General features: G+C 41.7%; 3 non-coding genes across 3 annotated transcripts; 1 reads left to right on the top strand and 2 right to left on the bottom strand.

Annotated features, from left to right (window-relative positions):
* Positions 1-1,834: 1,834 nt before the first annotated feature.
* On the top strand, positions 1,835-1,948 carry LOC140310658 (U5 spliceosomal RNA). The gene has a single exon (XR_011916708.1). It is a non-coding gene; the product is annotated as a U5 spliceosomal RNA (small nuclear RNA).
* A 3,064-nt stretch (positions 1,949-5,012) lies between these two features.
* Positions 5,013-5,196, bottom strand: LOC140310430 (U2 spliceosomal RNA). The gene has a single exon (XR_011916502.1). It is a non-coding gene; the product is annotated as a U2 spliceosomal RNA (small nuclear RNA).
* A 308-nt stretch (positions 5,197-5,504) lies between these two features.
* On the bottom strand, positions 5,505-5,618 carry LOC140310568 (U5 spliceosomal RNA). Its single transcript, XR_011916625.1, has one exon. It is a non-coding gene; the product is annotated as a U5 spliceosomal RNA (small nuclear RNA).
* Between the last annotated feature and the right edge of the window lie 13,987 nt (positions 5,619-19,605).

Consider the following 19,605-nt stretch of genomic DNA (forward strand, 5'->3'; position numbering starts at 1 on the left):
GAAGTTCTTTCTCATTCTACAAAGTACAACGTTGTTTATCGTTGAAACTTGATTAGACATGAATAAATATGAAGGACAAAGCAGTCTTAACTTGGTTTGAGTTAATGAATTCGTTTTATAGGAGAATCCGAATTCGTGCATAACTCATAAAATAGAGCTTATTTTCGGATTCCTGAAGAATGAGTCTGGTTCTTTCTCATAATACAAAGTTTGTTGTTTATTGTTGAAACTTCATCAGAAGTGAAGAAATAAATGAATGCCTATCAACAAATGTGGGATCTAAACTCTAGTGCTTCCTCTAAAATAATTTCCTTTCTCAATTTAGAAATGTGTGTGTGTAAGTCACAACACCCGTGACACCAAAACGGCTTTCTTTTCTCTACACTCTGCACTATGAGCACACACACCAAATCAGAAAGGCTTTTTTCTCTCTTTTCTACATTATGGACTGTGGGGACACAAAACCGCTCTCTCTCTTTTTTTTTTTTTATCGTGTGCCAGGGCGTTGTCTCACGTATTAGATTATGCTTAAGATACGAATGGGTTTATCAGTCACATCAGAATCCATACATACTGATCCTCCCGTAATAAAATGGTCGGATCTTATCAAACACACTTTGTTTCTTGTGACAATCAAGTCAGCGAAACAGCGTATACACGTCAAGACACTGAATCAAGTTTGCCACAAGAACTCATAAGTTTGGCAGTATTGCTCTGCCGTCAGCAATCCATACACCCATTTTATTTTCGTGAGACATGTGCAAGCACCTGTTCATCTACTGTTCTATCACTATGAATTAGTGATCTATTATCAATAAGGATACTTCTACAACTACTATCAAAGTATGTTCAGACTTCTTATGTTGTCAGTTGCTATATATGAATAAGTGGGTAGCTACTGACAAGCATTAAGCATGTCACACAGCCCAAACATATAACATTTCAGGACATACCACACAGTTAACAACCACAGTGAAGCGTGTCAAAGCCCAAACATGTAACATTCAACAGGACACTTACACAACACATTCAAATCAAACAGTCAGACAACATACAAGAACATATACCCCAGCCGGCATTGCTCCCTGCCTATTTTCGTACAGCACACTATGTGTGCGCACACCTTTATTCACAAACTCTTCAACTTATACTCTTTTACCGAAGCTGCTACAGCTCGATTGGCCGAATACCCTTTGATCCTATTTCGGTGAATTTGACATCTGCCTTACATATAACAGATTAGCGGTTTAGCAGTTTTAATTTAGTTTGAGTGAAGGAATTCATTTTATAGCAAAATCCGAAATCGTGAAGAACTCATGAAAGTAAGCTTATTCTCGGATTCCTGAAACTTTAGATTTGCTCTTTCTTTTACTGCAAAGTACAACGTTGTTTTTTTTGTTTAAATCTTTCTAGACATGGTAAATATTAAGGACAAAGCAGTTTTCACATAGTTTGAGTGAAGGAATTCATTTTATAGATAAAATCCCAAGAGTCTGCTGAGAAAAGAGTGTGAATGCGAAGTAGACTTTAACACGGCTATGGGAGCGAGCCGAGTGTGGGCTAACCGGGAGAATTGCTTGAAAGAAACGCGACACCGAATGAGCGATCAGAACAAAGCCTCAATACGGGATTCTCGTGGTGTTTTTGTTGCTGCCTTGTCTTTTGCACAGAGTAAAAGACAAGGCAGCCATCAAATAGGGCCCGATTGTTCCTAGTTGGTCAGCCGAGGAGCAAGGGGGGGGGGGAGCAAGCGTCTCAACCAAGCAAAGCTCACCATGGGGAAGGTGGCTATGCCAACTAGCCTGATGCCCTGCTCCCGCAGTGACGGATAATCGTACTCTGGTTTCTCTTCATAACGTACAAGTCTTTCGCCTTTTACTAAAGATTTCTGTGGAGAGCAGCACTAATGAGTTGTTTCTATTTTTGGCAGGCTTTACCTTTGCGGGTGAAGCCCTTTCTGTCTGTGCAAAAGAAATCTTCTTACTGTGCAGAGTGACTTCTCTGAGTAGAGTCGCCTTACTTGTTGCGACTGTGCCGATGTTCGAAGCTGGAGTGCAAAGTTGTTGCTTGAATGGTGCTTGCTGGAGCGTGCGGGAGTGCAAAGTTATACCATTTAAAAGGGCTGAAGAGTGCTCAGTGCAGCGGGTGGGCGACACTCTGGCCACCTTGAAAACCGAGGTTACATCCACTACCAGGGGCAGCCCAAGTTCTGCCGCAAGTGTGGTGAGCATGGGCACCTGGTTGAGGCTTGTACCAAGGTGTTATGTGGGAAGAGCAGAGAAATTGGGCAAACTTTTGGAGAGTGTCCAAATGGCAGGAAATGTAATCTCTGTGGAGAATGAAATCACCTCTTCAGAGATTGCCCTAAATCTTTTGCCAACAAATTAAAGACGGTAAAGCCACAGTCAAGCCAACAAAGAGAAGGACCAAAGGTGGCAGTTGGTGAACAAAGTGAAGAGGTTGACCCAATAAATTCAAACTTCCCGCCAAAAGCTTGGATTGGAAGTGAGGAGCAAAAAGGGGAGGGGTCTGTAGAGGCCTCACCACTCAGTGTTGAAGTCTGTGAGAATTCACAGGCAGAGGGTGGAGCTACGCTAAATGAGGAGGAAGAGCAGACAGGTGAGTCTAGTGAAGATACTCACCTCCCCGAAGGTCAACAGCCGAAGAGGACGGCATCTGAGCCTCTGATTCCCCAGTGGTATCAGAGAAGAGGGGAAGGGTTAGGTCCCTTTCAGACAGTTCTTCAGTGGAAGAACCTAGAGTCTTCCCCTCCGACTCACCAAATGAGGTCTCCGTTTTAACTTCAGCTCTGCAATCAACCCCCAGGGACTCAAAGTTAAATGCAACATTGCGTCAGAGGCCAACACCGAGAGTCCGAAAAGGAAATATAGATCACCCTACTCACTTTTCACCTAAAGAAATGAAGGAAGAGCTAGTTTCCCAAGAAATAACCTGTGTGTAATTTGTTTTGATAACTTAGAAAAACGAAAATGACATACCTACTTTCCTTTATGCTTTTAATGGTTCTCACCTTCTCAACACTAAATGTGAGAAGTGTGAAATCAAAGACAAGAGCCCAGAGTATTTTATCCTTCTTAGACTCCATAAAATCAGATGTGTTTTTAATACAAGAATGTGGACTACCTTTTTTAAAAAACCATAGACAATGGGAGGAAATGTGGCCCCATTTATCGATATGGAGTGGCTCAAATCAAAATAAAAATGATGGTGTGGCCATTCTAATTAAAAATCCGCATGTTCTGGTGAAAGGTAGCACAGTGGTGAGAGACGGACGGGCACTTTTAGCACACTTGAATTTTATGGGGCAAGACTTTAACCTCTTAAATATTTATGGTTTCAATGGAAAAAATGAAAGGTATGACCTTTTAGAAGATATACAGCTTTACATGCTAGGGCAAGTACCTTTAGTTGTAGGAGGGGATTTTAACTGTATCTTGAGCAGGAAAGATAGAAAAAGAGCAGGGGTAGATTTTAAAGTGGATAAGACTTCGATTTTACTTCAGGGCATATGCAGGGATTTTAAGCTTACTGACTGTTTTAAAACCATGCATCCCAGAGAGGAGGGCTTCACCTGGTTTAGTCATGATGGCACCAGAGCCTCTCGCATTGATTATTTCTTTACTAGAGATTGCCCACCCTCTGATGTTAGATTAACCCCTGTTTTCTTTTCAGACCACCTTATGCTCTCCTGCACCCTTTCACCCCCTTCTGGTGTGACGGTAGGAAGTGGTCTGTGGAAACTCAACTGTTCCCTGTTGGAGGATGAAATCATAGTCAGTCAGTACAGGGAATGTTATAAAGAGTGGCAGACCCTTCAAGACCTCTACGAAACACATGCACAATGGTGGGAAATGGTGAAGGAAACGACCCAGACTTTTTTTAAACAGCAAGGTAAACGTAAAAAAAGGAAAGAGAATAGATGTATGATGGGACTACATAAACGCTTACAGCGCTACTTTAAACTAAATCAGTGTGGCATAGACTTTAAAGAAGAAATCAAAGATGTCAAAAAGGAAATGTCAGTTTCAGCAGAAATAAAGAGTAAAGGAATTTTTGTAAGAAGCAGGGAGCAGGAAATTGAGGAAGGTGAAAAAGAAAGAAAGTTATAAATAAAAAGGAGTGTATTCAAAATCTAAAAAGAGAAGATGGGTTTTTAACAAAATCCACACAAGAGATGATTGAAACTGTACATACCTTTTATAGTAACATGTACAAAGAGAAACCAGTGCACTTGGAAACATCGGCAGAAATCTTAAAATTCGTTGACAAAACCGTAAAAGAGAATGCACACTTGACACAGAATTTTACTGCTTTAGAGTTAAAAAAATGCCTAACAGGTTTTAAGAGAAGTCGAGCTCCGGGTTTAAACGGGCTTCCTGCAGAATTCTATCTGACCTATTGGGACCTTTTATCATCAGACATTTTAGATGTTTTTAAAGATTTTGAAAAACTCGACCGACTGCCTGACAGTTTTAGAGTGGGAATAGTGACTCTACTTTATAAAAAAAATGATAAGACTGACCTAAAGAATTGGAGGCCCATCACACTTTTAAACTTTGACTGTAAACTTTTTAGCAAGGTTTTAGCGACACGGATGTCCTCTGTTTTAGAGGAGGTAATTCACCCAGACCAAGCTTAAATTTAGACTTTGAAAAAGCATTTGATCGGGTCTCGCATCAATATCTCTTTCAGGTGTTGCAGCCATCGAAAAGGGCCCGATTGTTCCTCTGTTTACTCTGTGCTGTGCAAAAGACAAGGCAGCCACAAACACCACGGGAACACCGTATTGAGGCTTTGTTCTGACCACTCATTCGGTGTCGCGTTTCTTTCAAGCAATTCTCCCGGTTAGCCCGCACTCGGCTCGCTCCCAGAGCCGTGTTAAAGTCCACTTCGCATTCACTCTCTTTTCTCAGCAGATTAAAAGAAAGTTTCATCTTGGGCTCCCTGAAACTTCCATCCTGCACCGCTGTTTGCTTTTTCACAAGAGCAGAGGAGAGCGCACCGTTCCCAGCGGCACTGCAGTACCGGGTCGAGGCTTGGAGTGAACGGAGCAAGCTTCTTTTTCAACTCCTATTCTTAAAAATCCATTTAATATGTTGTCCTCGTATAGAGGACATATTAAACTGATAAGAACAGATACTACACTTGATCTTAGCCAAAAGGCCGAGAAGCGATAACTGTCCACTGTTTCAGGTCCGAGGGCCCTTGCTGGCACAATGCGCACTTGTAGCAATGTTCTTTTTATGGCCATAGGTGGCCAGAGTGTCACGTTGCACCTCCGCACACCCGCTGCACTGAGCACTCTTCAGCCCTTTTAAATGGTATAACTTTGCACTCCCGCATGCTCCAGCAAGCACCATTCAAGCAACAACTTTGCACTCCAGCTTCGAACATCGGCACAGTCGCAACAAGTAAGGCGACTCTACTCAGAGAAGTCACTCTGCAAAGTAGCAAGATTTCTTTTGCACAGACAGAAAGGGCTTCACCCGCAAAGGTAAAGCCTGCCAATAATAGAAACAACTCATTAGTGCTGCTCTCCACGGAAGTCTTTAGTAAAAGGCGAAAGACTTGTATGTTATGAAGAGAAACCAGAGTACGATTATCCGTCACTGCGGGAGCAGGGCATCAGGCTAGTTGGTATAGCCACCTTCCCCATGGTGAGCTTTGCTTGGTTGAGACGCTTGCCCCCCCCCCCCTTGCTCCTCGGCTGACCAAGTAGGAACAATCGGGCCCTATTCGATGGCTGCCTTGTCTTTTACTCTATGCAAAAGACAAGGCAGCAACAAAAACACCACGAGAATCCCGTATTGAGGCTTTGTTCTGACCGCTCATTCGGTGTCGCGTTTCTTTCAAGCAATTCTCCCGGTTAGCCCACACTCGGCTCGCTCCCATAGCCGTGTTAAAGTCTACTTCGCATTCACTCTCTTTTCTCAGCAGACTCTTGGGATTTTATCTATAAAATGAATTCCTTCACTCAAACTATGTGAAAACTGCTTTGCCCTTAATATTTACCATGTCTAGAAAGATTTAAACAAAAAAAACAACGTTGTACTTTGCAGTAAAAGAAAGAGCAAATCTAAAGTTTCAGGAATCTGAGAATAAGCTTACTTTCATGAGTTCTTCACGATTTCGGATTTTGCTATAAAATGAATTCCTTCACTCAAACTAAATTAAAACTGCTAAACCGCTAATCTGTTATATGTAAGGCAGATGTCAAATTCACCGAAATAGGATCAAAGGGTATTCGGCCAATCGAGCTGTAGCAGCTTCGGTAAAAGAGTATAAGTTGAAGAGTTTGTGAATAAAGGTGTGCGCACACATAGTGTGCTGTACGAAAATAGGCAGGGAGCAATGCCGGCTGGGGTATATGTTCTTGTATGTTGTCTGCCTGTTTGATTTGAATGTGTTGTGTAAGTGTCCTGTTGAATGTTACATGTTTGGGCTTTGACACGCTTCACTGTGGTTGTTAACTGTGTGGTATGTCCTGAAATGTTATATGTTTGGGCTGTGTGACATGCTTAATGCTTGTCAGTAGCTACCCACTTATTCATATATAGCAACTGACAACATAAGAAGTCTGAACATACTTTGATAGTAGTTGTAGAAGTATCCTTATTGATAATATATCACTAATTCATAGTGATAGAACAGTAGATGATGTCTCACGAAAATAAAATGGGTGTATGATTGCTGACGGCAGAGCAATACTGCCAAACTTATGAGTTCTTGTGGCAAACTTGATTCAGTGTCTTGACGTGTATACGCTGTTTCGCTGACTTGATTGTCACAAGAAACAAAGTGTGTTTGATAAGATCCGACCATTTTATTACGGGAGGATCAGTATGTATGGATTCTGATGTGACTGATAAACCCATTCGTATCTTAAGCATAATCTAATACGTGAGACAACGCCCTGGCACACGATAAAAAAAAAAAAAGAGAGAGAGCGTTTTTGTGTCCCCACAGTCCATAATGTAGAAAAGAGAGAAAAAAGCCTTTCTGATTTGGTGTGTGTGCTCATAGTGCAGAGTGTAGAGAAAAGAAAGCCGTTTTGGTGTCACGGGTGTTGTGACTTACACACACACATTTCTAAATTGAGAAAGGAAATTATTTTAGAGGAAGCACTAGAGTTTAGATCCCACATTTGTTGATAGGCATTCATTTATTTCTTCACTTCTGATGAAGTTTCAACAATAAACAACAAACTTTGTATTATGAGAAAGAACCAGACTCATTCTTCAGGAATCCGAAAATAAGCTCTATTTTATGAGTTATGCACGAATTCGGATTCTCCTATAAAACGAATTCATTACCTCAAACCAAGTTAAGACTGCTTTGTGAGAAAGATGAGAAAGAACTTCTTCAGCAATAAGCATCTCTCGACATATGACGAAATACAGATTTTGCTATAAAATGAATTCCTTCTATCAGCCTGACTTAAAACTGTTTGTCCTCCTTATTTATCCACTTCAAATCAAGTTTCAACAATTAAAAAAAAATTGTAGTTTGAGAAAGAACAACTTAATCTTCAGCAATCAGTATAAAAAGAGGTGCAAATGCAAACCATACATACCTAAAAGGTGGAGCGGAAGTATTCAGCTGCAAGTAGGTGTGAATGTTCGACCATAATTTGTAAAAAGCGGGTAAGAAAAGGTTCGAATGCCCGACTATATATTAACAAAAGCGGGAGGAGAGGTCTTCGGATGAGAGTGGGTGAGAATTTCCAACCATAATCTATAAAATACGGTGAAAAAAAATATGTGAATGCCTCATAGAACACTAAAAGCGGAAGTGTTCGGCTGCAAGAAGGTGTGAATGTCCGACTATATTTGGTGAAAAGCAGGTGAAGCAAGGTCTGAATGCCCAACCTTACATCATCAAAAGCGAGATCAGAGGTGTTTGGCTGCAAGAAGGCCATAGTTTGCCAAAAGCGGGTAAGGTGCGAATGACCGACTAAATATCAACAAAAGTGGGGGCGGAGGTCTTCGGATGCAAGTGGGTGTGAATATCCCACCATACAAGTATGGTGGAGAGGAAGCTGTGAATGGCCGACCATAGTAAAAGGCGGGTGAGAGAAGGTGCGAAAGTCAAACCATACATAATCAAAACAGGGAGCGGAGGTGTTCTGCTGTAAGAAGGTGTGAATGTCCAACTATAGTTGGTAAAAAGCGGGTAAGAAAAGGTTAAAATACCCGACTGTACACAATCAATAGCGGGAGCGGAGTTGTTCGGCTACTAAAAAGTGTGAAAGTCCGACCATGGTTTGTAAAAAGCGGGTAAGAAAAGATGCGAATGCCCGACAATGTATGATCAAAAGAGGGAGTGGAGGTTTTCGGCTGCAAGAAGGTCTGAATGTCAAACCATAATTTGTAAAAACCGGGGAAGAAAAGGCTCGAAAGCCCGACTATACACCATCAAAAGCGGGAGCGGAGGTGTTCAGCTGCAAGACGGTCTGAATGTCCATCAATAATTGCTAGAAAACATGAAAGAAAATTTTCGAATATCAAACTGCACATGATCTTAAGCGGGAGAGGAGGTGTTCAGCTGCAAGAAGGTGTGAATGTCTACCCATAATTACTGAAAAATGGGTAAGAAAAGGTGCGAATGCCTAACCATAAATCATCAAAAGAGGGAGCGGAGGTGTTCCGCTGTAAGACGGTGTGAATGTCCGACCATAGATGGTAAAAAGCGGGTAAGAAAAGGTTAAATTACCCGACTGTACACAATCAAAAGAGGGAGCGGAGTTGGTCAGCTAAGAGAAGGTGTGAAAGTCCGACCTTGGTTTGTAAAAAGCGGGTAAGAAAAGGTTCGTATGCCCGAATATACACCATCAAAAGCGTAAGCGGAGGTGTTCGGCTGCAAGATATTGTGAACGTCCGACCAAAGTTTGTAAAAAGCAGTTAAGAAAAGGTTCGAATATCTAACCAAACATAATCAAAAGCGGGAGCAGAGCTGTTCGACTGGAAGTAGGTGTGAATGTCAGATCAAAATTTGCAAAAAGCTGATGAGAAAGGGTGAGAATGCCCGACTATACACCATCAAATGCGGTAGCGGAGTTGTTCGGCTGTGAGTAGGTGTGAATCTCCAAACATAATTGCTGAAAAATGTGTTAGAAAAGGTAAAAATGCCGGTCCATACATAATCAAAATCGGGAGAGGTGGTGTTCAGCTGCAAGAAGGTCTAAATGTCCATCAATAATTGCTAGAAAACATGAAAGAAAATTTTCGAAAATCAATCCACACATGATCATAAGTGAGAGAGAAGGTGTTCAGCTGCAAGAAGGTGTGAATGTCCACCCATAATACCTGAAAAATGGGTAAAAAAAAGGTGCGAATGCCCAACCATACATCATCAAAAGCAGGAGTGCATGTGTTCGGCTACAAGAAGGTGTGAACGTCCAACCAAAGTTTGTAAAAAGCAGTTAAGAAAAGGTTCGAATATCCAACCATACATAATCAAAAGCGGGAGCAGAGCTGTTCGACTGCAAGTAGGTGTGAATGTCAGATCATAATTTGCAAAAAGCTGATGAGATAGGGTGAGAATGCCCGACTATACACCATCAAATGCGGTAGCGGAGTTGTTCGGCTGTGAGTAGGTGTGAATCTCCAACCATAATTGCTGAAAAATGTGTTAGAAAAGGTAAAAGTGCCAGTCCATACATAATCAAAATCGGGAGAGGTGGTGTTCAGCTGCAAGAAGGTCTAAATGTCCATCAATAATTGCTAGAAAACATGAAAGAAAATTTTCGAAAATCAAACCACACATGATCATAAGTGGGAGAGGAGGTGTTCAGCTGCAAGAAGGTGTGAATGTCCACCCATAATACCTGAAAAATGGGTAAAAAAAAGGTGCGAATGCCCAACCATACATCATCAAAAGCAGGAGTGCATGTGTTCGGCTACAAGAAGGTGTGAACGTCCAACTAAAGTTTGTAGAAAGTAGTTAAGAAAAGGTTCGAATATCCAACCAAACATAATCAAAAGCGGGAGCAGAGCTGTTCGACTGCAAGTAGGTGTGAATGTCAGATCATAATTTGCAAAAAGCTGATGAGAAAGGGTGAGAATGCCCGACTATACACCATCAAATGCGGGAGCGGAGTTGTTCGGCTGTGAGTAGGTGTGAATCTCCGACCATAATTGCTGAAAAATGTGTTAGAAAAGGTAAGAATGCCGGTCCATACATCATCAAAAGCGAGAGAGGTTGTGTTCGGCTGCAAGTAGGTGTGAATGTCCAGCCATAATTACTCACAAACGGGTAAGAAAAGGTAGTATTGCCAGACCATATATGATCAAAACAGGGAGCGGAGGTGGTTCAGCTGCAAGAAGGTTTGAATGTCCGACTAAAGTTCAAATATATTAACAAAAGCGGGAGGAGAGGTCTTCGGATGAGAGTGGTTGAAAATTTCCAACCATAATGTATAAAATGCGGTGAAAAAAAGGTGTGACAGAACACTAAAAGGTGGAGCGGAAGTGTTCGGCTGCAAGAAGGTGTGAATGTCCGACTATATTTGGTGAAAAGCAGGTGAAGCAAGGTCTGAATGCCCAACCTTACATCATCAAAAGCAAGATCAGAGTTGTTTGGCTGCAAGAAGGCCATAGTTTGCCAAAAGCGGGTAAGGTGCGAATGTCCGACTAAATATCAACAAAATTTGGGGCGGAGGTCTTCGGATGCAAGTGGGTGTGAATGTCCGACGATATTTGGTGAAAAGCAGGTGAAGCAAGGTCTGAATGCCCAACCTTACATCATCAAAAGCGAGATCAGAGGTGTTTGGCTGCAAGAAGGCCATAGTTTGCCAAAAGCGGGTAAGGTGCGAATGACCGACTAAATATCAACAAAAGTGGGGGCGGAAGTCTTCGGATGCAGGTGGGTGTGAATATCCCACCATACAAGTATGATGGAGAGGAAGCTGTGAATGGCCGACCATAGTAAAAGGCGGGTGAGAGAAGGTGCGAATGTCAAACCATACATAATCAAAACAGGGAGCGGAGGTGTTCTGCTGTAAGAAGGTGTGAATGTCCGACCATGGTTTGTAAAAAGCGGGTAAGAAAAGGTGCGAATGCCCGACAATGTATGATCAAAAGAGAGAGCGGAGGTGTTCGGCTGCAAGAAGGTCTGAATGTCCAACCATAATTTGTAAAAACCGGGGAAGAAAAGGCTCGAAAGCCCGACTATACACCATCAAAAGTGGGAGCGGAGGTGTTCAGCTGCAAGACGGTCTGAATGTCCATCAATAATTGCTAGAAAACATGAAAGAAAATTTTCGAATATCAAACTGCACATGATCATAAGTGGGAGAGGAGGTGTTCAGCTGCAAGAAGGTGTGAATGTCTACCCATAATTACTGAAAAAATGGGTAAGAAAAGGTGCGAATGCCTAACCATACATCATCAAAAGAGGGAGCGGAGGTGTTCCGCTGTAAGACGGTGTGAATGTCCGACCATAGATGGTAAAAAGCGGGTAAGAAAAGGTTAAATTACCCGACTGTACACAATCAAAAGAGGGAGCGGAGTTGTTCAGCTAAGAGAAGGTGTGAAAGTCCGACCTTGGTTTGTAAAAAGCGGGTAAGAAAAGGTTCGTATGCCCGAATATACACCATCAAAAGCGTAAGCGGAGGTGTTCGGCTGCAAGATATTGTGAACGTCCGACCAAAGTTTGTAAAAAGCAGTTAAGAAAAGGTTCGAATATCTAACCAAACATAAGAATGAGTCTTTTCCGCTTTAGAATGCCCGACTATAGACCATCAAATGCGGGAGCGGAGGTGTTCGGCTCTGAGTAGGTGTGAATGTCCGACCATAATTGCTGAAGAATGTGTTAGAAAAGGTAAGAATGCTGGACCATACATCATCAAAAGCGGTAGAGGTGGTGTTCGGCTGCAAAAAGGTGTGATTGTTCGACTAAAGTTTGTAAAAAGTGGGTAAGACAAGGTGCGAATGCCTGACAATGTATGATCAAAAGCGGGAGCGGAGGTGTTCAGCTGCAAGAAGGTCTACATGTCCATCAATAATTGCTAGAAAACATGAAAGAAACTTTTCGAAAATCAAACCGCACATGATCATAAGTGGGTTAGGAGGTGTTCAGCTGCAAGGTGTGAATGTCCACCCATAATTCCTGAAAAATGGGCAAAAAAAAGGTGTGAATGCCCAACCATACATCATCAAAAGCAGGAGTGGAAGTGTTCGGCTACAAGAAGGTGTGAACGTCCAACCAAAATATGTAAAAAGAAGTTAAGAAAAGGTTCGAATATCCAACCAAACATAATCAAAAGCGGGAGCAGAGCTGTTCGACTGCAAGTAGGTGTGAATGTCAGATCATAATTTGCAAAAAGCTGATGAGAAAGTGTGAGAATGCCCGACTATACATCATCAAATGCGGGAGCGGAGTTGTTCGGCTGTGAGTAGGTGTGAATCTCCGACCATAATTGCTGAAAAATGTGTTAGAAAAGGTAAAAATGCCGGTCCATACATCATCAAAATCGGGAGAGGTTGTGTTCGGCTGCAAGTAGGTGTGAATGTCCAGCCATAATTACTCACAGAAGAAAAGGTAGTATTGCCAGACCATATATGATCAAAACAGGGAGCGGAGGTGGTTCAGCTGCAAGAAGGTTTGAATGTCAAACTAAAGTTCAAATATATTAACAAAAGCGGGAGGAGAGGTCTTCGGATGAAAGTGGTTGAAAATTTCCAACCATAATGTATAAAATGCGGTGAAAAAAAAGGTGTGATAGAACACTAAAAGGTGGAGCGGAAGTGTTCGGCTGCAAGAAGGTGTGAATGTCCGACTATATTTGGTGAAAAGCAGGTGAAGCAAGGTCTGAATGCCCAACCTTACATCATCAAAAGCAAGATCAGAGTTGTTTGGCTGCAAGAAGGCCATAGTTTGCCAAATGCGGGTAAGGTGCGAATGTCCGACTAAATATCAACAAAATTTGGGGCGGAGGTTTTCGGATGCAAGTGGGTGTGAATATCCCACCATACAAGTATGGTGGAGAGGAAGCTGTGAATAGCCGACCATAGTTTGGAAAAAGCGGGTAAGAAAAGGTTTGAATGCCCGAACATACACCATCAAAAGAGGGAGCGGAGGTGTTCCGCTGTACGAAGGTGTGAATGTCCGACCATACTTGGTAAAAAGCGGGTAAGAAAAGGTTAAAATTCCCGACTGTACACAATCAATAGCGGGAGCGGATGTGTTCGGCTACAAGAAGGTGTGACAGTCCGACCATGGTTTGTAAAAAGCGGGTAAGAAAAGGTGCGAATATCCGACAATGTATGACCAAAAGAGAGAGTTGAGGTTTTTGGATACACGAAGGTTTGAATGTCCTACCATAGTTTGTAAATAGCGGGTAAGAAAAGGTTTGAATGCCCGACTATACACCATAAAAAGCGGGAGCGGAGGTGTTCCGCTGTAAGACGGTGTGAATGTCCGACCATAGTTGGTAAAAAGCGGGTAAGAAAAGGTTAAAATACCCGACTGTACACAATCAATAGCGGGAGCGGAGTTGTTCGGCTACAAGAAGGTGTGAAAGTCCGACCATGGTTTGTAAAAAGCAGTTAAGAAAAGGTTCGAATATTCAACCAAACATAATATAAAGCGGGAGCAGAGCTGTTCGACTGCAAGTAGGTGTGAATGTCCAGCCATAATTACTCACAAACGGGGGAAGAAAAGGTAGTATTGCCAGACCATACATGATCAAAACAGGGAGCGGAGGTTCAGCTGCAAGGTGTGAATGTCTGACTATAGTTTGTAAAAAGCGGGTAAGACAAGGTGCGAATGCCCAACAATGTATGATCAAAAGAGAGAGCGGAGGTGTTCGGCTGCAAGGTCTGAATGTCCAACCATAATTTGTAAAAACCGGGTAAGAAAAGGCTCGAAAGCCCGACTATACATCATCAAAAGCGGGAGCGGAGGTGTTCAGCTGCAAGAAGGTGTGAATGTTCGACTAAAGTTTGTAAAAAGCTGGTAAGACAAGGAGCGATGTCCCGACATTGTATGATCAAAAGCGGGAGCGGAGGTGTCCAGCTGTGAGTAGGTGTGAATGTCCGACCATAATTGCTGAAAAATGTGTTAGAAAAGGTAAGAATACTGGACCATACATCATCAAAAGCGGGAGAGGTGGTGTTCGGCTGCAAGAAGTTGTGAAAGTCCAACAATGGTTTGTAAAAAGCTGGTAAAAAAAGGTTCGAATGCCCGAATATACATCATCAAAAGCGGAAGCGGAGGTGTTCGGATGCAAGAAGGTGTGAACGTCCGACCAAAGTTTGTAAAAAGCAGTGAAAAGCGAGAAAAAGCATTTCGTGAGTTCTGCATGATTTGGGATTTTGCTTATAAAATGCATTACTTCACTCAAACTATGTTAAAACTGATTTGTCCTTCATATTTACCATGTCTAGAAATATTTAAACAAAAAAACAACGTTGTACTTTGCAGTAAAAGAAAGAGCAAATCTTAAGTTTCAGGAATCCGAGTATAAGCCTGCTTTCATGAGTTCTGCACGATTTCGGATTTTGCTATAAAATGAATTGCTTTGCTCAAACCAAGTTAAAACTGCTTTGTCCTTCCATATTCATCAATGTCTAGATCGACTTCAACAAAGAAAAACATTGGACTTTGCAGTAGAAGAAGTTGAAATCCATCTACACATTGATAAATATGAAGGACAAAGCAGTTCCCACTTGCCCATAAGAAAATAAGCTTATTCTCGGATTCCTGATCCTTCAGTGTTGCTCTTTATTCTACTGCAAAATACAATGTTGTTCTTTGTTGAAGTCGATCTAGACATTGATAAATATGAAGGAAAAAGCAGTTTTAACTTGGTTTGAGTGAATTAATTCATTTTATACATAAAATCCGAAATGGTGCAGAACTCATGAAAATAAGCTTATTCTCGGATTCCTAAAACTTTTGATTGGCTCTTTCTTTTACTGCAAAGTACAACGTTGTTTTTTTGTTTAAATCTATCGAGACATTGTTAAATATGAAGGTAGAAGCCGTTTTAACATAGTTTGAGTGAAGGAATTGATTTTATAGATAAAATCCCAAATCATGCAGAACTCCTCAAAAGGGGCGTATGGCTTAATCACAAGTGTGGTTCTTTCTCATTCAGGGTAGTATGAGGAAGTTTATGCTTGAAATATATGTAGAAATGGGTACATATGAAGGACAAAGCAGTGTTAACTTAGTTTGAGTGAAGGAATTCATTTTAAACATAAAATCCCAAATCATGCAGAACGTATGAAAAGAAGCTTATTCTCGGATTCCTGATCCTTCAGTTTTGCTCTTTCTTCTACTGCAAAATACAATGTTGTTCTTTGTTGAAGTCGATCTAGACATTGGTAAATATGAAGGAAAAAGCAGTTTTAACTTGGTTTGGGTGAATGAATTCATTTTATACATAAAATCCGAAATCGTGCAGAACTCATGAAAATAAGCTTATTCTCGGATTCCTAAAACTTTTGATTTGCTCTTTCTTTTATTGCAAAGTACAACGTTGTTTTTTTGTTTAAATCTATCGAGACATTGATAAATATGAAGGTAAAAGCCGTTTTAACATAGTTTGAGTGAAGGAATTAATTTTATAGATAAAATCCCAAATCATGCAGAACTCCTCAAAAGGGAGGTATGGCTTAATCACAAGTGTGGCTCTTTCTCATTCAGGGTAATATGAGGAAGTTTATGCTTGAAATATATGTAGAAATGGGTACATATGAAGAACAAAGCAGTGTTAACTTAGTTTGCGTGAAGAAATTCATTTTATACATAAAATCCGAAATCGTGCAGAACTCATGAAAATAAGCTTATTCTCGGATTCCTAAAACTTTTGATTTGCACTTTCTTTTACTGCAAAGTACAACGTTGTTTTTTGTTGAAATCTATCTAGACATTGATAAATACCAGCCGAAACTCTGCTGCCGCTTTTGATAATTTATGGTTGGGCATTCTTACCTTTTCTTACCCGCTTTTTACAAATTATGATCTTACATTCACACCTACTTGCAGTCGAACACCTTCTCATCCACTTATGATCATGTGCGGTTGGGCTTTCGCACCTTTTCTTACCCATTTTTCAGTAATTATGGGTGGACATTCAGACCTTCTTGCAGCCGAAAACCTCCGCTCCTCTTTTGATCATACATTGTCGGGCATTCACACCTTGTCTTACCTGCTTTTTACAAACTTTAGTCGGACATTCAAACCTTCTTGCAGCTGAACCACCTCCGCTCCCTGTTTTGATCATATATGGTCTGGCAATAGTACCTTTTCTTACCCGTTTGTGAGTAATTATGGCTGGACATTCACACCTTCTTGCAGCCGAACACAACCTCTCCCGCTTTTGGTGATATATGGTCCGGCATTCTTACCTTTTCTAACACATTTTTCAGCAATTATGGTCGGACATTCACACCTACTCACAGACGAACACCTCCGCTCCCACATTTGATAGTGTATAGTTGGGCATTCTCACCCTTTCTCATCAGCTTTTTTTCAAATTATGATCTGATATTCACACCTACTTGCAGTCGAACAGCTCTGCTCCCGCTTTTGATTATGTTTGGTTGGATATTCGAACCTTTTCTTAACTGCTTTTTACAAACTTTGGTTGGACGTTCACACCTTCTTGTAGCCGAACACATGCACTCCTTCTTTTGATGATGTATGGTTGGGCATTCACACCTTTTTTTTACCCATTTTTCAGGTATTATGGGTGGACATTCACACCTTCTTGCAGCTGAACACCTCCTCTCCCACTTATGATCATGTGTGGTTTGATTTTCGAAAATTTTCTTTCATGTTTTCTAGCAATTATTGATGGACATTTAGACCTTCTTGCAGCTGAACACCTCCGCTCCCGCTTTTGATCATACATTGTCAGGCATTCGCACCTTGTCTTACCCACTTTTTACAAACTTTAGTCGAACAGTCACACCTACTTGCAGCCGAACACAACCTCTCTCGCTTTTGATGATGTATGGACCGGCATTCTTACCTTTTCTAACACATTTTTCAGCAATTATGGTCGGAGATTCACACCTACTCACAGCCGAACAACTCCGCTCCCGCATTTGATGGTGTATAGTCGGGCATTCTCACCCTTTCTCATCAGCTTTTTGCAAATTATGATCTGAAATTCACACCTACTTGCAGTCGAACAGCTCTGCTCCCGCTTTTGATTATGTTTGGTTAGATATTCGAACCTTTTCTTAACTGCTTTTTACAAACTTTGGTCGGACGTTCACAATATCTTGCAGCCGAACACCTCCGCTTCCGCTTTTGATGGTGTATATTCGGGCATACGAACCTTTTCTTACCCGCTTTTTACAAACCAAGGTCGGACTTTCACACCTTCTCTTAGCTGAACAACTCCGCTCCCTCTTTTGATTGTGTACAGTCGGGTAATTTAACCTTTTCTTACCCGCTTTTTACCATCTATGGTCGGACATTCACACCGTCTTACAGCGGAACACCTCCGCTCCCTCTTTTGATGATGTATGGTTAGGCATTCGCACCTTTTCTTACCCATTTTTCAGTAATTATGGGTAGACATTCACACCTTCTTGCAGCTGAACACCTCCTCTCCCGCTTATGATCATGTGCAGTTTGATATTCGAAAATTTTCTTTCATGTTTTCTAGCAATTATTGATGGACATTCAGACCGTCTTGCAGCTGAACACCTCCGCTCCCACTTTTGATGGTGTATAGTCGGGCTTTCGAGCCTTTTCTTCCCCGGTTTTTACAAATTATGGTTGGACATTCAGACCTTCTTGCAGCCAAAAACCTCCACTCCCTCTTTTGATCATACATTGTCGGGCATTCGCACCTTTTCTTACCCGCTTTTTACAAACCATGGTCGGACTTTCACACCTTTTAGTAGCCGAACAACTCCGCTCCCGCTATTGATTGTGTACAGTCGGGTATTTTAACCTTTTCTTACCCGCTTTTTACCAACTATGGTTGGACATTCACACCTTCTTACAGCAGAACACCTCCGCTCCCTGTTTTGATTATGTATGGTTTGACATTCGCACCTTCTCTCACCCGCCTTTTACTATGGTCGGCCATTCACAGCTTCCTCTCCACCATACTTGTATGGTGGGATATTCACACCCACTTGCATCCGAAGACCTCCGCCCCCACTTTTGTTGATATTTAGTCGGTCATTCGCACCTTACCCGCTTTTGGCAAACTATGGCCTTCTTGCAGCCAAACACCTCTGATCTCGCTTTTGATGATGTAAGGTTGGGCATTAAGACCTTGCTTCACCTGCTTTTCACCAAATATAGTCGGACATTCACACCCACTTGCATCCGAAGACCTCCGCCCCAAATTTTGTTGATATTTAGTCGGACATTCGCACCTTACCCGCTTTTGGCAAACTATGGCCTTCTTGCAGCCAAACACCTCTGATCTCGCTTTTGATGATGTAAGGTTGGGCATTCAGACCTTGCTTCACCTGCTTTTCACCAAATATAGTCGGACATTCACACCTTCTTGCAGCCGAACACTTCCGCTCCACCTTTTAGTGTTCTATCACACCTTTTTTTCACCGCATTTTATACATTATGGTTGGAAATTTTCAACCACTCTCATCCGAAGACCTCTCCTCCAGCCTTTGTTAATATATTTGAACTTTAGTCGGACATTCAAACCTTCTTGCAGCTGAACCACCTCCGCTCCCTGTTTTGATCATATATGGTCTGGCAATACTACCTTTTCTTACCCGTTTGTGAGTAATTATGGCTGGACATTCACACCTACTTGCAGCCGAACACAACCTCTCTCGCTTTTGATGATGTATGGACCGGCATTCTTACCTTTTCTAACACATTTTTCAGCAATTATGGTCGGAGATTCACACCTACTCACAGCCGAACAACTCCGCTCCCGCATTTGATGGTGTATAGTCGGGCATTCTCACCCTTTCTCATAAGCTTTTTGCAAATTATGATCTGACATTCACACCTACTTGCAGTCGAACAGCTCTGCTCCCGCTTTTGATTATGTATGGTTGGATATTCGAACCTTTTCTTAACTGCTTTTTACAAACTTTGGTTGGACGTTCACACCTTCTTGTAGCCGAACACATGCACTCCTTCTTTTGATGATGTATGGTTGGGCATTCGCACCTTTTTTTTACCCATTTTTCAGGTATTATGGGTGGACATTCACACCTTCTTGCAGCTGAACACCTCCTCTCCCACTTATGATCATGTGTGGTTTGATTTTCGAAAATTTTCTTTCATGTTTTCTAGCAATTATTGATGGACATTTAGACCTTCTTGCAGCTGAACACCACCTCTCCCGATTTTGATGATGTATGGACCGGCATTTTTACCTTTTCTAACACATTTTTCAGCAATTATGGTTGGAGATTCACACCTACTCACAGCCGAACAACTCCGCTACCGCATTTGATGGTGTATAGTCGGGCATTCTCACCCTTTCTCATCAGCTTTTTGCAAATTATGATCTGACATTCACACCTACTTCCAGTCGAACAGCTCTGCTCCCGCTTTTGATTATGTTTGGTTAGATATTCGAACCTTTTCTTAACTGCTTTTTACAAACTTTGGTCGGACGTTCACAATATC

Source organism: Leuresthes tenuis, unplaced genomic scaffold (assembly GCF_036924035.1).
Source record: "Leuresthes tenuis unplaced genomic scaffold, fLeuTen1.0.hap1 SCAF_6, whole genome shotgun sequence".
In the NCBI taxonomy this organism is placed as follows: domain Eukaryota; kingdom Metazoa; phylum Chordata; class Actinopteri; order Atheriniformes; family Atherinopsidae; genus Leuresthes; species Leuresthes tenuis.